At 36.4% G+C, this 14,718-nt stretch overlaps 1 protein-coding gene across 10 annotated transcripts in view; it reads left to right on the forward strand.

Annotated features, from left to right (window-relative positions):
• The window catches only part of MBNL2 (muscleblind like splicing regulator 2), a 106,535-nt gene that overhangs the window by 752 nt on the left and 91,065 nt on the right, over nt 1–14,718 (forward strand). The gene's annotated exons all lie outside the window — the stretch shown is intronic.

The following is a 14,718-nucleotide window of genomic DNA, read 5'->3' on the forward strand; positions in this document are numbered from 1 at the left end:
TGTAGTGGGGGGCACAGGCTGGTGTAGTGGGGGCACAGGCTGGTGTTGTGTGAGGGGCACAGGCTGGTGTAGTGGGGGGCACAGGCTGGTTTTGTGGGGGGCACAGGCTGGTGTTGGTGTGCCATGTCACGGTGTTGGACCCTAACATGTGTGCAGTAGTGTGCAGGGTGCTGGCGGGTTATATTGCTGGGTCCCTGGGCTCTGTATGTGGATTTATCAGTCTGCCATATTTATGTATTGGCATTTTCATAATTCAGCATGTGCCACTTCCCAGTGTCATATCAGTGACCTGGCATGGCTCCAGCTCCTTATTTACATGTCTGCTAATCACACAGATGTGTTGTCACCCCAGCCAGGGCTGTTCTAGATTTCCATATTCCACATTTCTATCACAGCCATGACTCATCCCCTCCTGGTTTGTTTCTGATTGACTTGTACAAAGCCATAGCAGCAGAGCAGATTGCTTGTCACTACATGTGTCAGAGCACGCGTGTACACATGAACATTACAGCAATGTATTTCTTTGGCTGCTGACCACCGTATGTGGCACATCCCAGGAATGTTCTTCAAGCTGAAATAAACACCATATTTAAACTTTGCCCCATGATAATGTCAGCGCTCCTACAAACCGTACAGGTATAGTAGCTGGGTCCAGAATAAGTGGACCCTTTCCAGAACATTTGCTAGGCAATACGTGATTAGCTAAATCTTTTTGTGCCATTTAGTGATCAGATTTGTTTTTCTCCTATGCAAGTAGAATGGTTTAGTTCTGACTTAAAAAGCATCGTTCAGTTGTGTTTGTGGTCTCTTACAAGCTCACAGGCCGCTGTTACTGGGTGGATGACGGCTACCCACCACTGATCAGCCATGGCCACCATGCTCTATCATTAGAATGAATGGAAACATTCACACAGGTGGTTTTGAAAAAAAATACTCCCTGTGAATTTGCATTTTCAGGCGCTTCTTGCAGTCGCTGGCAGTTGTTTTGTGAAAGCACACAATATCCATCTGAACAAACCCAAAGAGTTTACGCTACCACTATACACACACACATATAGATAATGATAAATATTAATAGATATAGCTAATCAGACTGCAGCTGTTATGTGGATAGACACAGACTTTCTTCTGTGGTGCAAGGCAGAGTTTAGGTTTTTTTTTAGAGGCTGTTATATAATAATAATTGTAGTATAATTGCTTTTTTCCTGGCTTCTCCTTTGCTGCAGTGAATAGAAAATGCTGACTCAGGAATCTTCTGGGTGTGTCAGGTTCCTGATCCCCCCTCTGCACATTGTGGTTTCTTCCTGCATCACAGGACTCAGTAGTGACATTTGGGCCAGTGGGTCAAACCACAGAGGTCATTGGGGGAACAGAAAATTGACACTTGCAGGAGTATCAAAACTGACCAGATTATCCAACAGTAGTTTCTCTTGACTTCTGCAGAGATCGGTGGTGTGGACAACAGGAGAATCGAGTATTCAGTGTCTACTTTGCAGAATTCAGCTGGTTGGGTCATTTATTTTAGGGACAGGATTCTTTTTCATGGAATGTGTACTGCAGGAAATGCAGAGGTTGTCATTACTGATATCTTCTGAAAATGCAAGGTGCCTGCCTGTCATGCTAATCCAGTGGTTTTAGTGCTAACTAGTAATGTGTGTGCTATACATGGGATCAGACTTTATTCATTCTGATATGATCTTCATATATATTCAAAATCACAGTGAAAGAAATGAACAGGTAACCATCATCCCCAGAAGGAGGTGAATAATGGAAGCCCCATGTTTCTGCTGGTACTGGTTTCCTTTAAAATAGAGTTCTCATGACTTATCTTAACATGATTTGCTGTTTTATTAAATATTTCCATTGCTGCCTAAATAGTCAGGTATCTGTTTTACATCCTTATGATTGTGATTGTAAATGATGCTTAATTCTAAACTCGAACAGTAAAAAGAAAAGATTTACACTGGAAGGGTTAAATGCTCATTATGTCTAGGGGACATGTAAAGGTCTTATCTTCTGATGTGTTTGGGCCCTCAATGTCCTCACCTACAAGGCCGGGGTATGGGTTCTGCATTGTAGGGGGGAGTCAGACCCCATGAGATCAACTTAGAATGCCTAAGAAAGGTGGCTGCAGGGAGGAGGAACTTGTGGGAGCACAGGAATAAGGGAAGTAAATCTGCTTTTTGCATTTTATCCCTACTGTGTAAGGGTAACCACACTACAAGTGTATTCTTTTTTCTTATTATTCCTAGATTAGTCCTCAGGAATGGTTATGAAGTTTCATGAACATTGTGCTAATAATCAGAATTTTCCTTTACAAGTTTACATTGTGCAGTCTTATAGGCACCTGAGTTATCATCTTTTATTGATAAAGTGCCAACATATTGCACAGCAATGTACAAGAAATAGGGGCTGGAGATGGCAAACCTGTAACATAACAAACTATGCCACAGGTGGAGGAGAGAGTTAGACCCAATGCCCTGTGTTATATGCCTAGGTTCAACCACATTCACTTGTTTGCTACCTATGAACTCATGTTAGGAAGGGATAGCTAAAAAAAGCTAAAAATCCTAAATTTGAAGTGCGGTGATGAGCAAGGTGTGACAGAGCAAGGTAAATCTAAACAGAACTTCTGTGATGGATCACTGATAAAATAATGGCAAATGTTAGCTCTTATATAAAAATATGGCAAATATTACTGGCACCTGGAATACCAAAGTTCTTATATAAACAGAAAATATTTTGACTCAACTTTCAGGTGAATGTGGCATACATGCTTTAAAGACAACCACAAAAATTCTTACAAAAAGGCACGCAAATAAGTTCCCCACATAATGTACAAACATATAGAATGGGTTATGCAAAGAAATACATGCAAATAGTACTATGGGGAAAATAGTATAGCAAAATTAATACATTTCAAGATGGTGTTTAATAGGAATGCCCAAATTTGTTGTAGGGATTTGTGTGGTTGTCAGTATGGTTACAATGCAAGTCATTCCAGATGATCACAATGCAAGTCATCCTACAGCTCTGACATCTCAACACTGCAAGCTTGAGTTGCAGAATCTGCAAGCTGTTGGCACTGAAGTTGCTGGTGCAGGACAAGGTTATTTGCAGCAGATTAGGGATTTAGTTAGTACTAGTTTTAGGGATTTAGTGTTTTAGGGGAAAGGTATGTGTAGGGGAGGGAGAGAATATAATAAAAGTTACATGTTGAGGATAAATTAAAATGAAGGTAAATGGATCTCCCATCAGATATGTCTTTATCATATACAAGTATTTACAAAGTAATGTGCAAGTATAACACTTACAGATATGTACCAATTCCTAAAGAGAACACAGTACTGCCCCTGGCAATGCCATCTTTCCCCTCTAGAAGGACATATTCAATTCAAGCATCTTCTGGGGGTCATCACCTTCTTCCCGGACAATGAGGTAGCTCCTGGGACCAGTTCTTGGCTGTGTTCACAGATTTCTGACATGTATCAGTCCCATGTTACAGCCTCATACATGACTAGCTACAAAGGTACTATACTGTAGTGTGATCACTGGAAGGGGGTGTGATTGAGAAGATTTCTTCTTCCCAGATGAGAAGTTTAAGGCTTTTTTTTATAATGAAATATAATGAAATCAGTTGCTGTATCTTGTACTATGTCAAGATTTATATGTCTACACTAGAAGATAACTAAAAGGGCACACTATGTATTCCCTTTTTTTATTACACTTATATATTATTTAGGCCTACTAGTTACTAAGCTATTCTTGCTATATAGAAGTACAGAGACACTTTTTTAGACATGCCACTCTGACTAAAAATATGTTTGACTTCAGCAGAAATATATGCTGTGTCATAAAGACGACAGCCATAACCTGATATTGGAACATTTAGCTATGCCCGGGCACTCCTAGGGCAACAGTTTGAGTTCTGATTAAAGAAAGCTCATCTGACAAAAACTGAAATCTGTAATAGAATTAAAATCCTAATTACAATGAGGTTGATTTACTAAATAGGTACAAGGTGGATAATTATTTTGTAAATGGAATGCATGTGGAGGACATTTGCTTACAAATACTCCTCAGTCAACTGCAAGGAAAATGAACAACAACATTTTTTGCTAGCAGGTAACTGGGCCATTTCTGGTTGTCTTTACACGGTGAGATACCTATGTGATACCTATGTTACATATCCCTGGAGTCTGCAGGATTCTACACAGAGCAAGATCTGCACTGGGTTATTTACACTTGCAGAACAATAACTGATGAGGTTATAGTGAGATTAGGCACCATTGCAAGTTATCATCAGAGGAGCTAAAAAAAGAAAGAAGAATTCCACGCAGGAACCAGAACGAAAGGAATGGAACAAAGACTGCTTGGGAATGGATAGCTGGTGTAAGTAAATATATGGATTTCTTATCACCTGAAAAGATAAGTACAACCTATGTTTTTTCTTAGTAAATCACCATTTTTTATGGCATATGTTTAAGTTGATCCAATTTATTTAAAAAGATCATTAAACAGATATAACTACAAAATGTTTTAAGTACAGTGCTGTGTAATATGTTGGCACATTATAAAGAAAAGTTTATTAATATAAATAAATGACTGAATTCCTCCTTTGAGAGAGGGGCAGGTATAAGAGGGGTAGCTGTCTTAATCAATCAGTCTGTTCTAGATTGCACTGTTCAGTTATTCTCCTTTGCTGTACATACTAAAAAGAAAGCAGAGGGTTGACCTCCTCGGGGTTCCTATGTGCCTTTTTATGCTTCTTATTTTCTAATCAATAGACAGTAATGGGCTTGCCATCATGCTGTATTGTTTAACGGCAATGGAGGTCAAGGTCAATGACCTATCTATTCTTAATGGCAAGATTGTCTCCTGACATTTTTGGGATCCAGACATACATACATATATATATATATATATATATATACACACACACATACATACAGTGTATATGCACAGACTTACTGCCTTCATACTGATGTCCCCCAGACCTGTTCCCTTTCAATCTGTTTTTAGTAGGTGATTTGCTTTCCTACTTAAGATATGTAGTCCTGGTGCCTACCTATGTGTCACAAGCGTGCAAAATGTAAGCATGCATGTTGTTTTTTTCAATGTGTCCTAGTTCATGAAAAATAATGAATGTGTCAGTTTGTGAAAAACAGCCAGTGAGTATTCTGTATCTGTTTTATTGCATGAGACTGGATTGACTAAATAAGGGTAATTTTATTATTAATATTAGTTCAGCCACTGAATTCCAGTGATGCATTTCTAACATTTCTGGCATGTGAACAAAAATGTAACTTTTAATACTTTTGGAATTGTACGTTTACCATGTCCAAATGTACAGCTTTTTCCTTTGTGAAGGTGGTTATCATGTAAATGTTTAACAATGTGATTGTGTGCTGGGAAAATAGCAGTAATGGTGAAGAAAGATATGTCTATTTTCAAAGGAGATGGTCATTTTTTGTGGATTACATAGTGACGGATATACAGATATGGAGCTGAGATGTTAACTACCCCCATGTCTTCATTACGACAATGGGCCTGATTTATTAAAGCTCTCCAAGGCTGGAGAAGATTCAATTTCATCAGTGAAGCTGGGTGATCCAGCATACCCTAGAAGAGATCTGGTCCAGGATTCAAAACATTTGCTAACAAATAGCAAATGACATTTAGAAAATACATTACAGGTTTGCTGGATCAACCAGGTTCACTGATGAAAGTGTATCTTCTCCAACCTTGGAGAGCTTTAATAAATCAGGCCCAAAGTGTTTAGCGAAGGACATGCGGGTACTGGGTGATTCTACAACATTATCTCTGTATTTTTGGTAAGACTACAGGGAATCACACCTTCTGGAGCACTAGTAGCTGCTCTGCCAGAGGAAAGCACATTGTACAAGACCTACTGGAATGAATTACAGGACTTGGGGCATGGAATATTTAAAAATATGTTCCCTCCCTGAGTGTGAGATCATTGCAGGTAGCACATGACCCCTATACAATGGTTGCCTGTAGATATAAATGAAAAAGTTTCACTATGATAATATATGTGACTCATGTTCTAGTTTGATATACCTGTTTCTTGTCTATTTTACCTAAAAAGGTTCTTGAATTTAAAATCTAGTCTGTGTAATGTTTAATGGGAATGTTAATTGTGACATGGTATTTTATTATTTTTTTTAGTCATTTGATTATATCCAGGAATAGAAGATGATCTTATACAGTTGGTTACCTTTATTGAAAAGTGCATCCTGCATACAAGGGGTGTGAAAGGTTGTGTGAAAAATAAAGTGTCTATGCTGAGTGTTTGCAAGTATTATTTCTGACACTGAATGTGCTACTGAATATTGCACCTCTTTTCTCCCCTGGGATTTACAGCCGTGATCTTCCAGTGATATTTTCTTCCACATTGTAAGTGCACAGCTAATGGCTCTGCATTTATTATACCAGAGCCTGTGCAAACCTTCTCCATCTGTTCAATACAAGTTGTATTTTAACCACTGGTTGCAGAATGTAATCTTCCTCATTAGTTAGGATTCACTTGTATCTGGCTAGTAAGGTGCTGATAATAGCCATCAGTAAACTACTAGCATAGATTGTTATCCCATGTTTCCAGTAACCATTTTTTAAGGGCAGCCATCAAAAAATGGATTGTTTGTATCTTGGCAGTGTGCTTCAACCTTTAGCACAATAAAAAAAAATACAGCCTAACTAAACCTGAAACAAAAGTACTGCAGTTTACTGGTCAATAGATGTAACAGCTACTTTAGTTTTTTTTATTATTATTTATTTTCCTTTCATCTGGCTGTCCTGAGAATAACACAGTTCCTCTCCTAGGGTGGCTATGTGCACTTTTTCCTCTATGGTCTTCCTGTCTTCTACTCTCCATTTTCATTACATGAGGAGGGTGGGTAAATTTGTAGTTTACAGAACATAGCTGGGAGGTAAGACAACATTGTGATCTCAATTTTATTCATACTTAGGCATTTCTGGCAAGATCAGCTATTTTTAAAAGCTGAAAATTGAAAATCAATTCAGCCACTATACCCAAGGACTTGTAAGCTGTAAAAATTTGCTGGATCTAAGTGGAATTTACTTTCAGTCTTGCACAGTTATACTGGCTACTCTAATTTACTAAAATTGCTTACCCAATGTGACAGGGTCACAATGCAAGGGCAAAACTAGGGGATGGTGACACTGTTGACATAATGGGTCATCGTAGAAGGATTTCCTGCAAAAAATAAAACACAAACAACACATTTTAAACTCCTTGTTAAAGCTTGTTTTAGGTTTTATTGATGAATCCTCCTACTTACCACCTTCAGCGACATTTTCACCTAGTTTTATTTTGGCATCTTCAACCATCCTTATTGTGTGGCCTGTGATTATGCTTCTACAGTCTACAGAAGTTTGCAAGCCGGCAGGAAATGTAGCAGATGATGCATAGTATTTCTGTTTTGCAATAAAAAAACCTGTTTGTTGTCAGAATTTTTTTTTGGGGTGTAGGGGGTAGTAGCAACAGTTTAAAATGGTGACATATGTTCAGATTATACCTTCTTGGTATTTATATAACAATTATTGGGGGTCTATTTATAAAGCAGTGATTCTGATATTCAGCAACATTCTCTGGTAGAGAATCAATCATTGAATTTTAAAATTCATGAACTTGGACGACTCACTACCAGAGAATGTTGCTGAATGTCAGGGTTCTTTGCTTTATAAATAGACCCCTTAATGTATTATGCACCGTTCTTGATGCTGGTTTTTTTATTTTACTTTCATGGCCCAGTCATGTTGTTTGTTGATTGGTTACATTGACAGCTTTGCTTTTCAGCCCTTGGTTTGTAAAGTGCACAGGTACTGATATGAGATGATAATATCACTTTTATTGTTTCAGTATCTGAGCTTGCTCAGCTGTGTCTAGTTGTGGCATAGCAATTAGAATTAGGCAATTAGAATGTTAAAGTGATTTTAGGCAACTTAAAATGATAATGTGCTACTTGGAACATCTGCAAATATTTACAAAATTTGTAAAGCATACCTAAAACACTGTAGGTGAATCAAGTCTACAGTTTTATGAACCTTTCTTGTATGAGGAGCTAATATATAATAAGGAGATATGGCTGATAATAATATATTTATGTATATTAGTATCAGCCAAATTAAAAAAAGATCACATATGACCTAAAGTGTACCTAAAGTCAACATTTTTACTTTACATAAAAGGGTAGACAGCCCTTTATTTATTTTTTTAAATGCAACGCCCTTTTTTATGAAAGGCAATCAAGACAGAATGTGAGTGCAAAGGCTCTTGGCTGCTTCTTTCATTATTGGAAGAATAAATTGCAGATCTCACGCATGTGTAGTGAGATCGGCCATCTTTTTTCCTCATCTACGTCACCCAATCTCGCGTATGTGCAATGAAGAAAAAGAGAGAAGATGTCGGCGCCAAACTCTTCCTCTGCGCCGGGTTGAAGATGGATACCGGGACGATGCGGGACCCAAAGGAAGAAACCTCCAGACTGATAGATGGATCTGCGGGTTTAAAGATGTGTTTTTATTTTTTGTTTTGAGTTTAGTTCCGCTTTAATGGTTCAGTGAAACTGTAATAGTTACAGACACCTGTTACCTGTTCAGTTTATAGAAATATGAAGAAGTATTTTAATGCATTACTTTTAAAAGGGAAGTGCTCATTAAATTGTGCAAATGATTATAGAGTTGCACTGCTAAAGGATAGTCATTATTTTAACAGCAGTAATAATTCTACTACTATCTATAGGTACATTTTCATTATTTATTAATCTATGGATATAATCTTTATTTGTAGTCACTGTTTAATTGAACATATATTACATAGATAATGTAGATGTTTGACTGTGTATATATATATATATATATATATATATATATGTTTATATAATTTCCATTGGGTCTACATTTTTACAAGAAGGAATTCAAACATAAATATTTATGCAGCCTCTAGCAGCGTGATCTTTATCCATCACTTTTAGGCAGCACACAATTAATAAACAGGCAAAGTGAAAAGTCGTTGATCAGTATGTTATTCAGATTCATCATTGAAAAGAAAAGATAACATTCCATAAACGTGCCGATACATAGTAGAACATTAAGCCTATATCAAACAACATCCCGCTTATTGGGTTTCAGGCAACACTAAAAGTAGAATTACAGTCTAGCTTAATGTACAGTAAAGTCCTGCCTTCCAATTAATGACTGATCATATAGTTATCCTATGTGCCTTTGTCCCTTTGTCACAGAAATGTCATCTGTTTTAAAACCACAGTCCCTGTTTCACAGTATATTAGTTTTGTACTCAACCATAATACATGGTCAGGTCATATTCTGTTCACAGGGAAAACTGTACAAGTTAACAAAAAGCATTTTGCTGTTTACTGTTAGTTTCCCTGTCACAAAGTCTTATTGTTTTTTTTTTTACTCAGCAATTAGAAACTTATCTCTTGCTCTCTCCACTTTTAAGTACATTTTACTCCAAGATTGCAAATTAGCCATTTCAGGAACATATTTTAAAAAGGTTCTGTCTTTAGATGTAATAGTGGTATGGCTTTAATACAGTTGTAACTCACCTCCTATATATTTTCCTACTGCTTAGCAAAACTTGCCTACAAATGATGCTGGAAGTTTGCTGCAACACAAACTTGGAAAAGAGTACAAACAACCTGATAATAAATACATTTACTGTTAGAGAGCAAAGAACAGTAAGAAACATGAGAGCAATGCTAGAAGCTTGTTCATAGTAATGCAGTTTTATTGAAGTTTATACATCGTTAAGTTAAAAGTACATTTTTTCTTTCACCTTTTTAATGCTTTTAATTAGATATTTTCCATTTTCTGGCCATTTTTCTCTTTTTCTTTTTGTACAGGATTTACTTTATTGTTGTCTGAGATAAATGTGTTTGATGAAGTCAGTTAAAAAATCAACATCTTTACATCTTTCTGCAGACAATGTTTAATGATCACCTGTCCAACCACTATTGTATTCTTTTGGGATGGATGCGGTGGGGTGCCTTCCACGCATCCTCCCTCTTCATTGCTGAAAACAGCGCTGTTGCTGGAAATAATCTATACAAACAATATTGCCATATTTGTACAAACCTTTTGAAACCAGTGACAATCCTAAAGAGAATGTTAACGCAAACACATGCAAGGGTAAAAGTGATAATATATACTTTGATAATTTATCCATAAAAAAGTATTTATGCCCTGTTTTAGTGTGATAGCAGATTTCAAAAAAGAATTTTCCATGTGTATTTCTGTCTTCAGTATAAATTGTTATAAGTCTACCTCCTGCTTCCACGCACCTGTGTTGTTGCTTTACAATGAAGTGTGCATTTTAAGTAGTGATAATGAATTGTGCTGGCTTGTGCCTAGGAGCAGATTATTACAGTGGCAGCAATTTTTGTCATGGATTTACCCACATTGCATTTGTGAAAGTCAGTGGTTGGCCTTGTCCAGATAACTAGATTACTAGTCCACCAAAACCCCCTGTGGGGCTGCATCCATCCTGCTAACAATGTCCTTGCTAGCTCCAGTTTGTGCCCATAACTTACAATTGTATTCATCATTATGGTACAGTATATACAATCATCTTTTAAAACTAAGGAATGGTAAATTCTAGGGATACATTGTGGTAGTAGATCAAGTGTCTTTTTCTTAACGGTGTAAGCTGACTCATTTTTAAGCAATACACTGAAAGCGTCTATACAGGATGTGAGATCAGAGGTTACTGTAAGATGAAGAGAATAGGAAACCTGTACAAGACCCGTAGACCCTGACTGAGCATTGACTAAACAAAGCTAACTGAATGAATTACATGAAAGCATAGGTGGAGCAGTGTGTAAATCTGTGCAAATACATTAGATTGTTAGCCCCTAACTGTTAGGACAGTTAGTGATATGACTGTGGACTTTGTAAAGTGGTGTGTGATATGTCAGAGCTATATAAATACTGGCAAAAAGGGGTCTCTCTGATTCATATAGCAAGCCTCGTTGGAGCTGAATAGTTTTGTCTGGTAGAGACATCTTCCAGACACAAGTGCTTTTGGTGAATAGTGGCTAGGGCAGTTGTAAAATCCCACTTATGTTTTCCTTATTTTTTCTGTGGTCAAAGGAAGTGTCTCTAGTAGAGTTTAGACAGCCCAGCATAAATTGAAAAGGCTTCTTTTTTCTCTTCTCTATTCTTTATGAAACTAAAATAGTTTTTTCTTTATGGATGAACATATTTTTTTTTTCAGGTAATGTTGTAACAGATGGATTGTAAAATGTAAATGTAAGTTTAGCCAGTGACAGTTCTATGTTGAGATCCAGTAATCAGGCACATTTGTTCAGGATTTGTAACTAACAGAAAACAGTGGAATGTTTTTCCTATTCTGGCTTCCCTTCACCGATAAACCATTCATTTTGATCTGTGGCATTGCAGAGAGCACCTATGTTGGCTGTGAAGTCTGTGTTCCTTCTGGGAAGCAGGAGGAGTTCCTTTGGCTCCTACATAATGTAGATTTGCAGCAATCACACCTGATTGAATTTTTCATTTTTACCTAAAAAGGGGGGGCTGTCTTATTTGATGGCCCTGCCTTATCATCGGGGAAACACGGTATAAGTTACAACAGTGATTGGACAGCAAATGAAATGAAAGCTTTGCTATGGTTATAAAGCATGTATGCCTTTGAAAACTAAATATTTAAGTGAAGTGTATAATGAAGATATGTTTACCTAAGTTTTGTTTTTTTAATTGAGACATTAGACTACAGCAGAGAACTGCTTGATAGACTTAGTTCAACATAATCTGATTGTATATTATTGTGTAAAAGCATCACAAACATTTACTAGCATTTGGTTTTACTGCAATGATCAGAGACTACTTGAAAGAATATTTGATGATTTTTCTTCCTGTCTTGGCAGTATGGTAAAACTTGAAGCATATACCAACCTGAATACATACTTTAATTGGAAGAGTGTGGCAGTTTATTATTATTAATAATTTTAGTAATAATAATATTAACAATGATGAATAAAGTGAATATGGTACATAAATTAGAATACAATTATACCACTGTGGTTTCAACTACCTCTGTATTCAACCAAATACATTTTGGGTACCCAGTGTCCTTAATTCCCTTCATTAAAGGTTTCATGCTGAAACCCATTACCTGGAATAACAAGGTCTGGGAAAAGAACAGGGTTCATGGGTCAAAAAAGCTGGATTTTTTATATATACTTTTGACAAAGAACTGGTCATTTTCAATTAAGCAGAGTGTCAGAACTGAGATACCACTATAGATCTCAGTGGTCATTATAATATGAATGAATACAAAGATGACTGACAAATATAGTGATTTTACACATTAAGCTTATGACTCTCTTTAAAGGCCTTATTTTGGTTGCTGATCAGCTAGACAACAAACCTGTCCTGTTCAAAGAAATACACCAGAAATATTCAGAGTGAACAAGTCCATAAAATCCTGTTGATAGATATTCATATTTCAAGTAATTGAAAACCTGTCTGCGGTGGAGAATGTGGTGCTGTAAGTATCCGTTTAAGTACTGTGTGACATGCACATTATGGGAGAATAAAATAAAGATGATACAGTTGTTTACACATTGGTAAACTGTAACATACACTTTAACCTTTGAATACATTTGGGAATGTTGGCATTTGTCCAACATTAGCTCTACTAGCCTAGTATGTCATTTTATTACATGTTTTCTGAATCCCTACACATTCATATTACTCTTGCAAGTACAAAATTGTGGTTTTTGTGTGTTCAAGCTGAAATTGTTTATGCGCTGCTAGATCTCTAGGCATTGCTCTGCAGCTACTTGTACTACACCTATCAGACAGGACAGTCAGTTCTTTTTTGCTGTTTCTCCACAGCTGTTTCTCCACAAATAGTTTTCTCTTCTATGGGATTTTGCCAGACTTGTGTCTAATATATGATCTGTGTACATGTTTGTATGTGCTCAGCGGTATAGCCTGACAAATAATATATATAGATTTGTGAAATTTTTTATACTAGCTTTTTTATTGCAGAAGATACAGGTTATGTCCATTCTTCAATAAAACAAACTTCCCTGCCTTTTTACAATCTTCTTTGTAATGTACACTGAGCTGCACTTGCATAACTGGCTGCCAAGAATAAAGTAACTTGCATGCACGGAAGTTAAGTCACTTTAGTTTGGCAAATGAAGATGGCTAAAGATCCTGAACCCAGAAGAGGAGAGGTGAGGTTACTTAAATATTTTCAAACAGGTAAGTTTGTTTTATTTCAGAAGAAACATAGCCGATCCCTTCTGCAAAAAAGAGCCTGCCTACTCATTTAGTTTTAGTTGTATGTATTTACATTTTTAATATTATTAAACAGTCTGTAAGTCATGTAAATTTCATGTAGAGTTACTGCTTTTAATACATTACAAAATCACTTTAGAGTTCCTGTACTTATCTTATAATTTGCATCTGAGTAGTCATATTTTATAGATAAGTATTGCAACTAATTTTAAATCACCATAAAAATAGTGAGGAGGAATCTTTGCTTTTAAAAACCTTTGCTTCAAAATGTATCTGTGGGTATTGAAACAAAGTATTCAAGTAACACTTTTACCTAATGCCATACATTAGCACTTTACCCTTTGCCATTTTCAATATATTGTAGTACCAGTATACACTGCATGTTTACAGTTTTGTTTTGTCCCACAAATAAAATTGAAAAGGTTATTTAAAGGGTCTGGTTTATAAAAGATCCCCAAGGCAGGAGAGGATACACTTTCATCAGTGGAGCTGGGTGATCCAGAAAATCTCAAATAGATTTCTTCAAAGTCATTTGCTATTTGCTGGCAAATGTTTTGAATCCTGGACCACATCCATTCCAGGTTTGCAGGATCACCTAGCTTCACTGTTGAAAGTGTATCATATCCAGCCTCAGAGAGCTTAAAAAAATCAGCCCCAAAGTTCATATTGCTTTTCCTGCTAAGCATTAGATTACGAATGACACACTTTAATCAATAGCAACACACTAAACAAATGATTCATTTAAACATTTTTATTTGCTGGGTGACGTAAAAAAAGTAGCTGCAAATTTTCATAGACGATGTGGTATTAATGAAATATGTATTTTCAATAAAACACTGAAGTGTTCATAAATAAGTTTAAAATATATAATTTAATAAAACTTCATGTATATGCAAAATGTCAAAAAAGTACAATAAGCTGGAAGTGGACAATGCATATAAACATTAACAGCTCTTTACTTTAAAGTTACCTCTAAATGATGACCCAACTTATAATTGATTTCCTACTTAATCCGTGCTTGAGGACACCTAATGTGTGTTGTAAAATAGATGTTTACATATTTAAATATATCCTACATGTGTTTGAGGACAGTTTTTTTTAAAGATATGTTATTTTTTTATTACACATATATATTTATTTAAATCTTTTTTTTCTAATTTTTTTTTTACTATAACAAGAGGGTAATAAACTTTTTGTGATACATGGGAAGCGTATCTGATATTCTTCATACTTAAAGAGCCCCTTCTCCTTTTTCTCTAGTGGATGCAGAAAGGGCACAGAGACCAGGCATACCTAGTTATTGCAATTCCAAGTGTTGTACTTTAAGATGCTGTGAGTGTGTAGGATATGGGTGAAAAGGGGAATTCAATGTTCCCTTTCTGCTTTCCA

The sequence above is a fragment of the Pyxicephalus adspersus genome, chromosome 1 (genome assembly GCF_032062135.1).
Source record: "Pyxicephalus adspersus chromosome 1, UCB_Pads_2.0, whole genome shotgun sequence".
In the NCBI taxonomy this organism is placed as follows: domain Eukaryota; kingdom Metazoa; phylum Chordata; class Amphibia; order Anura; family Pyxicephalidae; genus Pyxicephalus; species Pyxicephalus adspersus.